The sequence below is a fragment of the Schistocerca cancellata genome, chromosome 6, assembly GCF_023864275.1.
Source record: "Schistocerca cancellata isolate TAMUIC-IGC-003103 chromosome 6, iqSchCanc2.1, whole genome shotgun sequence".
Taxonomy (NCBI): Eukaryota; Metazoa; Arthropoda; class Insecta; order Orthoptera; family Acrididae; genus Schistocerca; species Schistocerca cancellata.
The window spans coordinates 294,764,416-294,780,964 of record NC_064631.1 but is presented as its reverse complement, the minus strand read 5'-3'; the positions used below and the strand labels follow the sequence as shown (position 1 = coordinate 294,780,964).

At 42.4% G+C, this 16,549-nt stretch overlaps 1 protein-coding gene across 1 annotated transcript in view; it reads left to right on the top strand.

The window, feature by feature from the left end:
* Positions 1-16,549, top strand: part of LOC126088297 (probable beta-hexosaminidase fdl) — an 819,052-nt gene that overhangs the window by 280,212 nt on the left and 522,291 nt on the right. The gene's annotated exons all lie outside the window — the stretch shown is intronic.

Sequence of the window (16,549 nt, the reverse complement as noted above, 5' to 3'; positions counted from 1 at the left end):
ATCTATCATTAAGCGATATAAGGACAGACATGTAGTAATAAACAGTGAACGACAAGGTCTTCCACAGAAGCTTACAACAAGAGAGATCCAGAATGCTACTAAGAATCATCAAGAAAACCCCGAAAACGACAGCGTCGGCACTATCCGCATATGTACATGACCATTTCCGAAAGGACATCACCGAGCGAGGTGGCGCAGTGGTAGCACACTGGACTCGCATTCGGGAGGACGACGGTTCAATCCCGCGTCCAGCCATCCTGATCTAGCTTTCCGTGATTTCCCTAAATCGCTCCAGGCAAATGCTCGGATGGTTCCTTTCAAAGGGCACGGCCGACTTCCTTCCCCATCCTTCCCTAATCGGATGAGACCGATGACCTCACTGTTTGGTCTCTTCCCCAAAACAACCCCCTCCCCCACCTGAAAGGACATCACTCCAAGGGCAGTTCGTACCATTCTCAATCGTTCGGGCTACAGAGCCAGGGTCCCGAGACGAAAGCGCTACATCAGCAAAAAGAACAAGAAGTGGCGGATGGAATTCGCGAAACAGCATGTATCCAAGACAGCAGACTTCTGGGATACTGTATTGTTTAGCGATGAAAGCAAATTTAATAGCGTGCACAATGATGGTAGGATCTTAGTCTTTTCAACCCACGGTGAAGCACGGAGGTGGTGGTGTGATGGTATGGGGCTGTATGTCAGCCTTCGGTGTCGGAAAATTAGTGTTTGTGGATGGTACCGTAGACAGATTTGTGTCTATGAACAATCTCAGACAGAACTTACAACAGATTTTTGACGCCTTGTGTCTTCCTAGGAATTATTACTTCCAACAGGACAATGATCCCAAAAATACGGCGCAAATTGTCCGGGTGTGGTTGCTCTACAGCACTCGACACACTCTTAAAACACCAGCTCAGAATCCGGGACCTAGCTGGTTGTGGAACGTCTTTCGTGATTTGCAAGACGAAAGAGCCACTGGTTGCGAAATTGCTGTTACTGTAACTTAAAATATTTGTCATAACATTCTTCAGGTTACAATTGGCCATAAGCAATTAGTTTCCTGCTACTTTCGGTGATCGATTGCGCCTTAATATTATACAGTATATGTGACTGAATGCTGTTTTTTTGGGGTCCGTGCCTCACTACGCAAGAAAGATACCCTTATAGAATCCCTTTGTGGTCCCTCTGTCTCTGCGACTGTTGAGAACTCTTTTTCTCAGGAACAGGTAGACTATCAAGTTCAGATTTAAGATACATATTACGGTCTTGGCTTCTAAGTCAACGCAAAAAAAAAAGAGACGGCTTTTACGCCACATATTTTGGTACTCGAAAATTCACTGATCAAAATCTAAACGGTTCTTCCCGTTGATACAGAATCAAGAAATTTGCGAAGACGCATAATTTCACACTATAAGTAAAGAAAAAAATAGAAAATTCCTGATTTATAATTACATCACTGGGCAATAATATTTTTTATCTATCTGATTGTTTGCCCGTCTGTTATGACCCCTTTTTCTCTGGAACAGGGTGGCATATCAAGTTCAGATTTATGCCACGTGGTAAAGTCACGGAGGTGTAAAACATTTGAGCTTCTAAGTCAATTCAGCCGCCGGCCGCGGTGGACGAGCGGTTCTAGGCGCTTCAGTCTGGAACCACGCGGATGCTGCGGTCGCAGGTTCGAATCCTGCCTCGGGCATGGATGTGTGTGATGTCCTTAGGTTAGTAAGGTTTAGGTAGTTGTAAGTCTAGCGGACTGATGATCTCAAATGTTAAGTCCCATAGTGCTTAGAGCCATTTGAACCATTCAATTCAGCCCAAAGGTTCGGACATTTATATCTCATATTTTGATACTCGAAAACTCAATCACCAAAATCTATAAGGACTTTCCGCTGACGTATAACCATGAAATTTGGCAAGAAGCAAGGTTTCATCGTACAAGCAAAGTAAAAAAAAATCTGAAAATCGTTAAACTGTAACTACTGTACATCACACTACAATACGGTTTTGCCATTAGAACGTACATTGCATTCATCATCCGTCACTTGCATAACAGACGAACGCTATTGCATGCAAACATAAAATATAAGTTGTAGTCATATTTTAGTATGTTAAGTAGAGAATGTTTTATTAAATTTTCTATGTCTACATATATAAACTGAAAACCGTTGCTCGCTTCTTTCTGATTGTTCAGGCTTGTCTGTTGAACTACTGTAGAGATTTTGATACGGTCTTGGAATTCCATACACCGATGTCTAGCCAGTTATACATCGAAAACAGGCAAAAATCGTTTAGATTGTCGATTCCCCGGATGGATGAACTATATAAGTTTGCACGGATCCCCTCAGTGCGCGGGTGCTACTCGTCCTTGGCCAATTTTTTATGATGTACTTTAAAGATTGCATCAAAATATTTTTCACTACTAACTGCAGGATGACAGATTTGTTTTTTTTTTATTTCCAAATGTGATGAAATATATCTGTAAATTAAACTTTGTATGATCAGCTACTGTGAAATCACAATGAAGTGTACTGTTCAAATTCTGCTTTTATTAATAAATGATGAATTAAACTTGTCCATTAAAATCACCTGAACGCTCCACTGCCCACGCACACGATCCCAGTTGTATCAAGATCACCGCAACTGGATGGAATATTGTTCTTGAGTGACTGGTCTGCCTCCATAGCCGACAGGTCAGCGCGTCTATAATGCGGAGGATGCGGGTTCAGTCCCCCCTGCTGTCACAGATTTCTCCTCGGTGGGACGTCTGGAACGGGGTGCGCTCAGCCTCGTGATGCTAACTCAGAAACTGCTTCAGTGAAAAGTAACCGTTCTCCGGTTTGAAACGTTGGGCTGCAAGAACTGCTTTTTGACGCTGTGTGTCTCCACGCCGCATCCGATTTACGACAGATGGTAAAGAATGACATGGCAGACAAACGACGTAGCGTGGTTCAAAATGGTTCAAATGGCTCTGAGCACTATGCGACTTAACTTCTGAGGTCATCAGTCGCCTAGAACTTAGAACTAATTAAACCTAACTAACCTAAGGACATCACATACGTCCATGCCCGAGGCAGTATTCGAACCTGCTACCGTAGCGGTCGCTCGGTTCCAGACTGTAGAGAACCGCACGGCCACTCCGGCCGGCACGTAGCGTGGTCTTCAGGGCCTGTTGGCAGAGTTTAGTTTGCTTTTACTAAGGACGGGGAATCGGACGTTGAGGTAAGATTTAATGTGTTTACTTTTCGGTACTATTCATCTATTTTTCTGATAATATGTTATGAAATTTGATATTTTCAGTGCCAAATTTTAAAAAAATTGTAGACTATCAAGAAATTAAAGGGACTGCTTGATTTAAAGCTTGTGTTATTCTGATTAAAACTTGTGTAATCTACTATCTATCTCTATTATAGATAGATTTTATAAACCACAGAAGCATAATAAGGGGAGCAGGAGCTACAGATTTCAGCTGTACGTCAGTTTGAAGTCAACACCAACATGTTAGATGCCCCAAAACATTAGCATTATGCTGTTTACGATTGCTTCTTGTTCTTAAGTGCTGTCATGTGCACGCTAAAGTTGTTTTTAAGTTTAAGTGTTACAATGTTTTCGTGAATAACACGGCATCAGAAACGCGTTTCCAGACGTTTTTTGGTCTTAAGTGCATGTTTGATCCAGTAATACGATGTATTTCGCTTCGTTAACGTAACTTCCTTTTTGTTATACGTTTAGAGACTTGAAGAAGAGGAGTATGTGAAGTGAAAAAGCTGCTTTCTTAACCCAAAGTTTTTCTTAATACGGAATGACGCAACAGACGTTCGGTCCATGTCCTTTTCCCGAAAATACTGGGAGCAAATTTTACTATGTTTGGTTGATTTCTAACCTTTTCTTCTCACAGCTTCCACCCAGAGAGTTTTTCGTCTGACGGGGAATCTACATTTAAACAACATAAATAAAATCACCACAGTAAAACTGAACAGAGCAGCCATAATTCATTTATGGCTATATAAAAGAAATATCACTCGAACGAGTCCACTTGAGAATGATATGTGATTCCTTTACATTTTAGACTGAATCTGAATAATCAGGACACCCGTGAATGGCGCAAACTGTCACTTTTTATCAAAACACTTCTACCTGTTGCTAGCATTTGGGGCAACTAACATGGCGAACGTTGGCATCAATTTGTGACGTCATGACAACTTCCTTTATTACACCTCCATGTTAAAAACAGATATGCAGAGACTGGAGCCGACAGAGAGAATCTACTCTAAACTTTCGATAAAAGATAATATGGATACCTCAAAGTACTGATTCTCTCCTTTCGGCATTGTTACGAGTTTCTTGCGATACTACTAGAGAGTAAAATATCGGTAGTTTTCGTTCGATGCCGTGTTCGTAAGAGGAAGACACACGAACAATGGATCACTGGCGATATCGCCTGCGATCGGCACGAATACGCCCGACGGATTTGTGTCGAGGTCCGGTGAACCGGCCAGTCTGTGGATGGTTTTTAGGTGGTTTTCCATATGCTTCAGCGAATGCGGACTGGTTCCCCTTATTCCACCTCAGCTACACTATGTCGGCGATTGCTGCACACACACATGTCCGCCGCTCGTGGTCTCGCGGTAGCGTTCTCGCTTCCCGAGCACGGGGTCCCGGGTTCGATTCCCGGCGGGGTCAGGGATTTTCACCTGCCTCGAGATGACTGGGTGTTTGTGTTTTCCTCATCATTTCATCATCATCCAGGAAAGTGGCACAATTGGACTGAGCAAAAATTGGGTAATTGTACGGGCGCTGATAACCACGCAGTTGAGCGCCCCACAAACCAAACATCATCATCATCATCCTCAGATTGCTGCACAAACAAGTTCTCCACGTACGCGTACACCGCCATTACTCTACCACGCACATAGAGGTTACACTCGTCTGGTGTGAGACGTTCCCTGGGGGAGCCCACCGGGGGCCGAATCGCACAATAACCCTGGGTTAGTGGTGTACATGTTGCGCTTATAACCCGTCCATGCTTGCGCGTTGTCAACAGAACGGGCAGGCTGCTTCATTCCCAGCCAAGCCAAGCAGAACCCAACCCGGGCAGGCTGCGGGAAACTTGCTTGCCTGCCCATATTACTGCTGAGCTGCGCTACGCAGCCGTTTAGTATGCGCGCGTCATTGTCGTATTATGAACGTTAATTAAAAGTTTTTATTTTACCTGAGCACCAAAAAACAAACCCCAACATTGTATGTATATATTAATTTCAGGTCAAAAACTATTGGGTTTTATTTGTACATTCTTCCTTTACGCGTATATTTCGGGCTTATTATCTATGTAAATAAAAATGAAATGCCATATGTGTTGATAAGCGTAAAACTCGAGAACGGCTGGGCCAGTTCGGCTAAATTTTCTTTTATGAGTTTGTAATTCTCAGGACAAGGTTTTTTTGAAATAAAATTTTTGGAAAATCGATCGAAAAATTGGAAAATTTGAGAAAAATTTAAAGTGCGTTTTCATTGTGTCCGTGTGTCTGTATTGCATACAATCTTGATGAAATTTTGCACACTATACCTTGAAACCAAGAGGAAGGTCACTGTCTACATAAAATTTCGTAGGGTGCATGGCAGAGGTTACTTTACCTAACTGGAATTCGACAAAATGTACGTTTTTATTCCGATCTTGATGAAATTTGGCACACTTGATATTTAAAGCAGGATGAAGGGCGCTGTCTTCTTGAAATTCTGAATGGTGCATGGCGGAGGGTACTTAACTTAAACACTTCTACACCAACCTACAGTTATATTCCGATCTTGAAGAAATTTTGCACACTTGATCATCAAGAGGAGCATCACTGTCTACATAATATTTCGGACAGTGCATGGAATAGAGTATCTTACAAAAGATTTTCACATCGTTTGCGCGTTACCATGAAAGTTGGCTCATGTACGCAAGTTTCCATGGAGAAGGTTTTTGAATATTTCCGTGTGTTTGTGTGTGTGTTTGTGTGTGTATGTGTATATATGTATACGTATATATACCTATGTGTGTGTGTGTGTGTGTGTGTGTGTGTGTGTGTGTGTGTGTGTGTATGTATATATACATACATTTTGTTAAACGAAATGTCTATTATCTTTTTGAAATTTGAGAGATGTCTTACACATTCACAGTCATCGTGTTTGACAATTCGCGCACAGCAAATGTCGTTTAACAGTTGCAAACAATTTTTGGTTGATTGAGCGAACGTGTTATATTGGCTGCAAAAAACCTTGATGTTAACGAAATGAATTTTCAGATTCAAAATATGATACCTGGCGAATTGAGGACATGCAAGTCGGTTTATTCCGTTACTAACCAAGATGATGTAGTCAACTATCCTACGGAATTTTTAAATTCGCTGGATTTGCCCGGATTACCGCCTCCCAATCTGCAATTAACTCGGATGGGCAATCATTATGTTGCGAAAGGTAAACCAGCCATGAGTTTGTAAAGGCACCCAGCTTGCGGTGAAGAAATTAAAGAACAACGTAATCGAAGCCACAATTTTAAAAGGAAAGTACAAAGGTGAAGACAGTTTGATTCCACGTATCACTATGATTCCGACCGACATGCCATTCGACTTTAAACGGTTATAATTTCCAGTGCAGCTTGCATTTTCCATGTCGATAGATAAATCGCAAGGGCAGTCGTTATATGTTTGTGGCTTCAATCTTGAAAATCATGTTTTTCACATGGCCAATTGTATGTCGCATATTCCCCTGTCGGGACATCTTCAACATCATTTGTTTACGCACCAGAAAACAAAACTATCAATGCTGCGTATCAAAAAGTATTACAATAAATGCTACCTAGCAATAAACTTTGACACTGCTTCACTGATCACCACAAAAGTTGACAGATATATATGAGTTTTCATAGATACGTGAAGAGGAGATGAACTGAGGTGCCGGAGTCCAACAGAGAGAGGACGAGGAGAGGGATGGAGGGTGGAGTGAGATGGGCCAAGGGATGGGGAGGGGGGGAGGTGAACAGAGAGATAGTGGGACAGGAATAAATGGATAGAGAGAAAATAGGGGAGGGAAGATGGACTACGAGAGTATGGAACAAATAAATGCCCAGACAAACGCCGGGTTTTCAGCTAGTTGTCAAATATAAAAGGACTTCTTCGAGACTCACAAATACTGGATAGTCTCTATTCGAACCACCATCAGATCACATCTCAAACAGGTTTGTGTAGCAAGCAGAACAATCACTGAAAATGGAGCTCCTTTGTACACTAAAAGCTACAGATAACCACCAGGGGTGTAGATAACGGGGGGGGGGGGGGGTTCAGGTGTCTCCCCCCCCCCTCCCCTCGAGCCCATGGACATAGTGTTTTTTGTTTTGGTGGAACGCAATGCAGTCTGCGTTGCAGTTTTCAACTCTGAAAAGGATGGATATTTGTACTAAAGAAGTGAACCTCCACCCCCCCCCCCCCCCAAAAAGAAGATTGGTCCCCTCCCCAGAAGAATAAATTATCTAAGCCCCTGATAACCACTGTACTGCAATGAGAACCAAATTAAGATTTTGGAAGTCTAGATTCTTTAACTTTAGTATGTTTCAGCCAAGTATGACACCAGTTATACAAATATTTAACTCCTTTTCCAGGATGTATTTTACTGGTTCTGCGAATTCATTCGAAGTTGGCAAAATCATTCTAAATTGCCAAAATGCATTTTAACAAAATCGAAGCACTTGTTTCGTATCCACTTCTTCTAAAGGCTATAGTACAGGGAATAAAATGGCGACTCTAAGCAATTTCTCGCGGCGTCTACGTTTGCGTCATGAGAGTCCACACTTGTAGTCTAGGTCTGCGTTATGAATGACCATAGTTCGGACCCTCATGATGCAGACTTAGACGACGAGTGTTTACGTGCATGATACAAACCTAAACGACGACTGTAGACCCTCATAACACAGACCTAAACGACGAGTCTGAACCCTCATGACGCAGACGTAGAAGCTGTGGAGAGTGGCTCAGAGTTTCCATTATATTCCTACTACAATACATTCGTGGAAAAAGACGCTCTTCATTTTAAAAGCATTTGTAGTGTCTAGGTCTTCAACACCTTGACCCTGCTTGTGAGATTCCCCTTAATATATAAATACAGGAATAAAATTACTTATCGCAATGTGCGTGGAACTCAACAAAATAAATTGTAATTTAAACTCATAATGTGTATTGCCTTAATCCAAAAATGAATATTTTATTTTGCAGAACACTTTTCAATATAAAATATTTACAAATTTTCCTTCAGTTCCCCTGAAAGTATTACTTAGGCCAAACCAGATACTCCTAAAAAATTTGGCTACTTTTGCAAACACAAGTAACAGAAAATGGTTTACAAACAATAATAAATGTCACTTGGGAGGACTGAAATCAAAAAGTTTAGTCTAAAATAAAAATGAACTGTATGCATTACAAAATTTCTATCTCAGAAATTGACGCCCAGAAAGCACAAGAAAGAAAACTGTACTCTTAATTAGTAAATTTGCACTCAAACGCATAGTATCCCGTTTAATGTTCTACTGTATTCTTAATGCTTCTGCTGATTAGTGTTTGAATTAATTATGACGAGATCATTATGTCTGTCTGCATTAATACGTGATCGTTTTTCGCTAAGTAGGTTTCCAGCGCAACTAAAACATCTCTCACTAGAGGCACTAGTGGCTGGTCTTGCCACACACGCAAGTCGAGGAAGTCGTTGGGAGTTATTTTTCCACCACTGTAGAATATCTCACTCGTTCACACAGTGTTCTTGCAAGTATCTGCTGACTTCATCATGTAGGTGAGGAGACTCAACTGCCCAGTCCTCAAATTTCGCCATTTTGTACGGTCCTGGATTTGTTTCTTGTGTACTGTGATTGGGCACTTGTACTGAAACTATACTATATTTGCAGAATAATGTGAAGATCGTACTACACATAGTTGAAATTATAATAGTTTTAGATGATGCTATCATTTGTCGTCCAGTAAAGTCACCAGAAGATCAAAATTAACTGCAGTATGATTTAAATAAGATATATATTTTTGGTGTGAAAATTAGCAGTTGGCAATAAATAATGAAAAGAGCGAGGCTATCCGTGTGTGTACTAAACTATGTCCGTTAAACTTCGTTTACAAGATCAACCAGTCAAATCTAAAGGCTGTAGATTATAATTAATATCTCTGATTACAATAACGACCTACTTGAATAGGAATTGACACACAGAAAATGTTGTAGGTGTTTTAATGGCAAAACACTCTTTTGGAGCATTGCTACGCAGTTGGAGAGCCTTTTTTGGTACGATTAATGGAGGAGGTCGAAAGAGTCTAAAGAAGGGCAGCTCGTTTGGTATTATCGTGAAACAGGGGAAAGACTGTCGCGGAAATTATACAGGAGTTGAGGTGGGAATCATTACAACAATGGCGTTTTTTGAAGTGGCTCAATTTATATATGAAATTTCGATCACCAACTTACACCACCGAATTCTAAGATACATTGTTGAGTCCCATCTACATTGGAAGAAATGATCATCAGAATAAAATACAAAAAAGCAGCGCTCAGACGGAGAGATGTAGGTGTTTTATCCCGCGCGAAATTCGAGAATAGGAGACAAATAAGTTGAAAGTGGTTCGATGAACCCTCAACCAAGCACTTGCGTGTGACTTGCAGAGGACCCATATACATGTAGATGAAGAATATATGCACTATCTTTGGAGCTTACCTTCAACACACATCTGTCGTGCTACTTGGTAAACATCAATTTTTTCATCCTCGGTTAACATTCTTAACATGCGGTAGTTAGGCACCATAAACGTTGCATTTTTATGCAACATACTAACGCACATTTTCTGCTCTTGGAAGGCACCGGCGGCTTGTTTCAAAGGTTTCATGTCCTGAAAATACATTTTATCAACATACATATTTCGCAAGTGGTTCTATAATATTCAGATGGAATAAAATTACAAACCTCTCCATCGTTATCCCGTACAGTACAGAGAGTTTTTAAGGCATAAAACCACGGTAGAACTAAATGTAGGGTTGGCTCCTTGTCACCCTCTAGATCAACTGTGGCTTCTTTCAACGGCTTAAGAAATGCTATAAGTCGTCGTGGGGTTGTGGACCACTGCGGCTGCGGCAGGGATGGAGCCTCTCCGTCGTTTGTAGGCCCCCCGGTTAACATACAATACAATACATACAATTTATGACTGATTACTACAGTGCTACAGCTTTATACTCAGCGTGGCCAAACTTTGGCATGCTATACTTTACTGTCACTGGCTTCTGAAGAAGGCTAAATAATTTTGGCTGAAACCTGGGTAAAGATGGGTTTCTATTTGCAACTGAGGCTAACGTGTTACATGTTTACATCAGGAGCAGTCTAGCACTGGCAAAAAGGGCATTCCTGGCCAAGAGAAGTCTACTAGTATCAAACATAAGCCTTAATTTGAGAAAGAAATTTGTAGAATGTACGTTTGAAGCACAGCATTGTATGGTAGTGAAACGGACTATGGGAAAACCTGAACAGAAGAGAATCGAAGCATTTGAGACACGGTGCTGCAGAAGAATGTTGGAAGTTAGGTGGACTGAAAAGGTGAGGAATGAGGAGGTTTTGCGCAGAATCGGAGAGGAAAGGAATATGTTAAAAAATGGCTCTGAGCACTATGGGACTTAACATGTGAGGTCAGCAGTCCCCTAGAACTTAGAACTACGTAAACCAAACTAACCTAAGGACTTCACACACATCCATGTCCGAGGCAGGATTCGAACCTGCGACCGTAGCGATCGTGCGGTTCCAGACTGAATCACCTAGAACCACTCGGCCACAGCGGCCGGCAAAGGAATATGAAAAAAACACTGACAAGGAGAAAACACATGATGATATGAGATCTGTTAATACATCAGGGAATGACTTCCATGGTACTAGAGGGAGCTGTAGAGGGCAAAAACTGTAGAGGAAGACTGAGACTGGAAAACATCCAGCAGATAATTGAGGGCGTAGGTTCCAAGTGCTACTCTGAGATGAAGAAGTTGGCACACGAGAGAAATTCGTGGCGGACCGCATCAAACCAGTCAGAAGATTGATGATTCAAACGAAAAACAGAAAAAACCTATTGTTGAACAGTTCCATTGCCGTCGGGAAACATGATGTACGATATTCCTTGGCCGTAATGGTGCCTTGCATGAGCCTACTGGACCCATGTCGGCGTCGGTGCACTGTGTGTTCAGACACACTTGTACTCTGCTCACCATTAAATCTGATGTTATTTCCGCCACAGCTCGCTACCTTCCCCTTTGTGGTGTCACCGCCAGACACCACACTTGCTAGGTGCCACTATCAGTGATTGCAGACCGAGCGCCGCCACACGGCAGGTTTAGTCTAGAGAGACTCCCTAGCACTCGCCCCAGTTGGACAGCCGACTTTGCTAGCGATGGTTCACTGACTACATTCGCTTTCATTTGCAGAGACGACAGTTTAGCATAGCCTTCAGCTATGTCATTTGCTACGACCTAGAAAGGCGCCATATTCAGTTACTATTGAAATTGATATTATCAATGATGTACCGTCAAGAGCGACGTTCATCATTAATGGATTAAAGTTAAGTATCAAACTAATTACGTCCGCTTTCTGAATTCTAATTCCTTGTTATTTTCCAGACCTCACGTCAGTAGAGTCCTTCCCTCCTCACGCCAGCCTGCGTGAGCTAAAACGCGTGCATTTCGGCCTCCAATAGTAACACGGTGTTGGCTCTTCTGCCAACCACAACACCCTTTTTACCGGTCTGCGCAGTCTACGATATTCGACATCTTTAATGACAAGTGGCTGCCCAGCCCCACGACTTTTAGACGTGATTTCACCCTGGTTTCACCACTTACTGAGACACTCACCACAGCACTCCTCGAACACCCGACAAGTAATGCAGTTTCCGAAATTCTCGTGCCGAGCCTCCAGGCCTTCACAGTCTGCTCTCGATCAAATTCAAATAGATCGCGCATTCCCCGTTCTACACACGGACAGCATGATAACTGATACTACGAGGGTAATCACAAAAGTAACGTCCCCTATTTTTTTATAAGTACATAGACCTGTTTATTTCTACAGTGGTTTTCATCAGTTTACAGGTTGAACATTTAGCTATTTTTCGACATAATCACCATTTCTGTCGATGCGTTTTTGTAGACTCTGTGGCAGTTTTTGTATGCCCATGTCACACCAGTTCGCCGCCATACTGTCCAGAAAGTTATGAACCTCTTCTTTCACCTCTTTGTCGGAGCTGAATCGCTTTCCGGCCAAATGTTCTTTTAACTTAGGGAACAGGTGATAGTCACTGGGCGCCAAGTCAGGACTATAGGGTGGGTGGGTGATTATGTTCCACTGAAACTGTTGCAGGAGAACAACGGTTTGTCGAGCGATGTGTGGGCGAGCGTTGTCATGGAGAATGTGTACGCCGTTGCTCGACATTCCTCTTCTCCGGTTCTAAATTGCCCGTTTGACTTTCTTCGGAGTCTCACAGTACCTGTCAGCGTTAATTGTGGTCCCAGTGGGCATAAAGTCGACCAACAATACCCCTTTCCGATCCCAAAAAACGGTTTTTGTGACTTTCCCGCAGACTGTGTTTGTTTGAATTTCCGCGGCTTTGGCGAAGAAGGATGCCGCCACTGGTGTGATTTTTGCTTGGTCTCAGGTGTAAAGTGGTATGCCCAGGTTTCGTCACCCGTGACAATTGAGTCCAGAAAGTTATCCTGTCCGGCTGCAAGGCGGTGAAGAAAAGCGCGGTAAGCATCATCTCGTTGCTGCATGTGGTCCTCAGTCAGCATGCGTGGCACCCATCTTGCGCACAGCTTCCGGTAGTTCAATGTTTCCGTTAAAATTCTGTGAGCGGTGCTTCGGGAAACCTCAGGAACCAACGTGCAGAGACCATCCAGGGTGATCCGCTGATCTTCACGCATGCTTTGCTCGACCTTCAACACTGTCTCCTCAGAAATTGACGGTCTCCCGTTCCTTTGTTCGTCGTGAATTTCGGTCCGACCAGCTGCAAACTCTCTACACCACTTACGAACATTTTTGACATCCATGCACGACTCACCATACACTTCAGTTAATTGGCGATGGATTTCAATCGGCGCAGTGCCCTTTGCGTTCAAAAACCGAATAATGGCGCGCAATTCGCACTTGGCGGTAACATCCAACGGGAGCTCCATTCTCAACGGTTGCCAAGCCAAGACAGCGCCTCAGCGCGGCGTGTGCATGTTTACACACAGCGCGGGAAGCACTCTTCATAACAGTGTGACCAACTGCCACACAAACACAGTTGTATACTTATAAAAAATAGGAGACCTTACTTTTCGTATATGCACCTTGCGTGTATCTGACTAGTACCTTGCCATGTGACGCTGTTATCGTCTGGACGGGTTTATATCGATGTAGGTCGGTCTCATAATTTATAGCTGCTCAGTGTAGTCCAGATAGAATAATATGCGTCATTCTAAAAACAGTTTTATGAATGCAGTTACTTCAGCATTGTGACTGCGCCTGGCTTGATACAGCGGAGTGATGTAAATATACGAAATCAGCCCAGTGGTACGTCTGGAATAATGTCGATCAAATTCTCCACTTGCGTTTACATAATATCAGGAGCTGCTGCATAAATTATATACAGGGTGTGAATTTTAAGTTGACAAACCAGAATAACTCAAAAAATAAGCTTCACACGAAAAAATGTGTAGAAACAAATGTTGACCGAAATATTTGGGTCGACATTTATTTGGGTCAACATTTGTAAAACTATAATTCCTCTCTCTCTCAAACCCCATCCTATGGGGAGCGAGGGAGAGTTTTATAGTTTAGAGTTTCAGTCAGAGTTTTACAAATGTTGACCCAAATATTTGGGTCAACATTTGTAAAACTCTAATTCCTTTCTCTCAAATGCCACCCTATGTTGAAAGAGGGGGAGTTTTAGTTTTAGTGAATCAAAGTTTATGAAGTAAATAAGTATTGTTTTGTTTATCCGTAACCATTTTCCACGCAAAAATGAGAACATGGATTTTCTGGAATTACAGCGCCAACTACCAAGAATCAAAACAAATGTTTAAGACAGTATGTACGTAGTTGTTTGTGTAGAATCTGATTCTGCATTAAAAAATGGGGGTTCCCATTTGAAATTTTAAACTTGGCTCCCGTCCCACCCCCAAGGGGCTGGCGTGCCGGGCAAGCTTATTTTTCGAGTTATTCTGGTTTGTCAACTTAAAATTTACACCCTGTGTAAGCGTTTTCATCAAGACATACGTTAAGCTTCATTCAGCCAATATCAGGGAGTTTACGTCCTTTACTTGCTCCACAATGGTGATGTGTTATCTGCTTGCACATTTAACTACGATTTTCCCTCTTGGCATAGGTGCTGTATGTTTTGACCAGGCGACACCACTTTCGTTCGGCCGCAGCATTGAGTTCTTTGATTGATTTGAGAGAATGCTCATCAAATTAGAAGACATGAAATACTAGTTCACTTTATTACAGAAATGAGTAAAAGACACACAGTTCTTTGCCACGGGAGTACTGGACAATTTACAGATGTCATGGGCTAGCAAACCATCACTTGATGCACTAATTAGCAACTGCTCTCTTCACGTACAATGTTCAACAACACGAAATACATTTCATAAGAAATATTAACTGACACTGTGAAGTGGGCTGAGATCTTGCATGCTCAGCACAAGAACGACCTCAGCGTTAGAACGCTGCTGTGCTGAGATAGGAGGCGCGGTCTTGTGCAGCGCCTCCCAAACGTCGCTGAGGATTGCACCGAGCCCTCGATAAAGTCTGTGGTATCGATTCGGGTTGCCGACTTTGATGTGGCGCCGCGATCTCTGGACGATAACACACTGTACATAAAAACAGATGAAAGTAGGTGACCAAAATTAGCGAACAATGACGTACAAATTTTGTGGCAAGGGACGCATCTAGATACGAAATTCTACACAAACAGTTACGGAAAGCAGTACATTGGGATGATAATCAGACTTGTATTGTAGGACAGTAAACACAAGGCTTATAAAAACATGGACTAGAAACATCGGCCACTCTCCTTCGATACAGGCTCCCTACAAAGGGCTGTTGCGTGCTGCCAATTATCCCACCTGAAGATTGCAAAATTTCCCGTGGCGCCATGGAGGACGGTGTGGATACTCCACTGAAGTATAAATACTTGCTTTAAAATGTTTTCCCAGATCGACACGATGTTCAGATTTGGGAAGAAAACTTCCATGTCTGAAAGCGCGGGTCCTAGGCTCAGTTCAGGGGTATTAGAGGCGAGGCGGGGGGCTCACACACACACACACACACACACACACACATACGCAAATATAACTTCCCATCACACACTATTTAACGTAAGAGAAAGGCCCACGAGTTTAATAAGAACAATAACATATATTTAATATGTGGTGTCACCGCCAGACACACAATTGCTAGGTGGTAGCCTTTAAATCGGCCGCGGTCCGCTAGTATACGTCGGACCCGCGTGTCGCCACTGTCAGTGATTGCAGACCGAGCGCCGCCACACGGCAGGTCTAGAGAGACGTCCTAGCACTCGCCCCAGTTGTACAGCCGACTTTGCTAGCGATGCTATACTGACAAACTACGCTCTCATTTGCCGAGACGATAGTTAGCATAGCCTTCAGCTACGTCATTTGCTACGACCTAGCAAGGCGCCATTACCAGTTTATATTGAGATTGTTATTAATGTACCGTCAAGAGCGATGTACACCAATTATGGATTAAAGTTAAGTATTCCAGCAGCAGCGTACCTTATTGGCTATATTGATTACATTGTCCTGTTCCAGACCTCAAGCCAGCCTGCGTGAGCTTAAACGCGTGCATTTCGGCCTCCTCTAGCTACACGGAGTTGGCTCTTCTGCCAACATATCATAATATATTTTGATACAGTAATGAAAATAATTTGTTTATATCTGTGTTTAGCATATCGCTTTACCATAACGTCCAAACAATTGCCATTCAAATAGAAAAATGATTTGAAAGGCATAATTTTTAAATCTGAGGAGTACATAGATCATGCAATTTATTTAATAACTCTAATAGCAACAAACTCTCACAACTTTAATTACCTGACACTGTCAGAAGGAAAGTCATCTCTACATCCATGTAAAAAGCTTCCAAAATAGAAGATTTTATTGCTCAGATTGCAGTTGACACATATCCTTAGTATTAGTTACATTGCCACCTTCAGATCATCACGTATCCGATGATCTGAAGATTGAGACAGAAATTTGCTGAGACTAGTAGTCAGGGTATGTATCAACTGGGCACTAGAACTTCTATTTCGTAAGCTTTTTTACATTTCACAACTTAGATAGTGTCATAATTTCCACGATATAAAACAGAATTGTCAAATCGCCTTTATGTATTTCGGGAAACAGTACGATTATGATCACAGTTCTGCAAACTTTGCCTGTCCAAGCCTGTAAATGAAAATCTTCTTCTTCGTTTCTTATCCATTTGTCTCATATCTACACAGAGTCG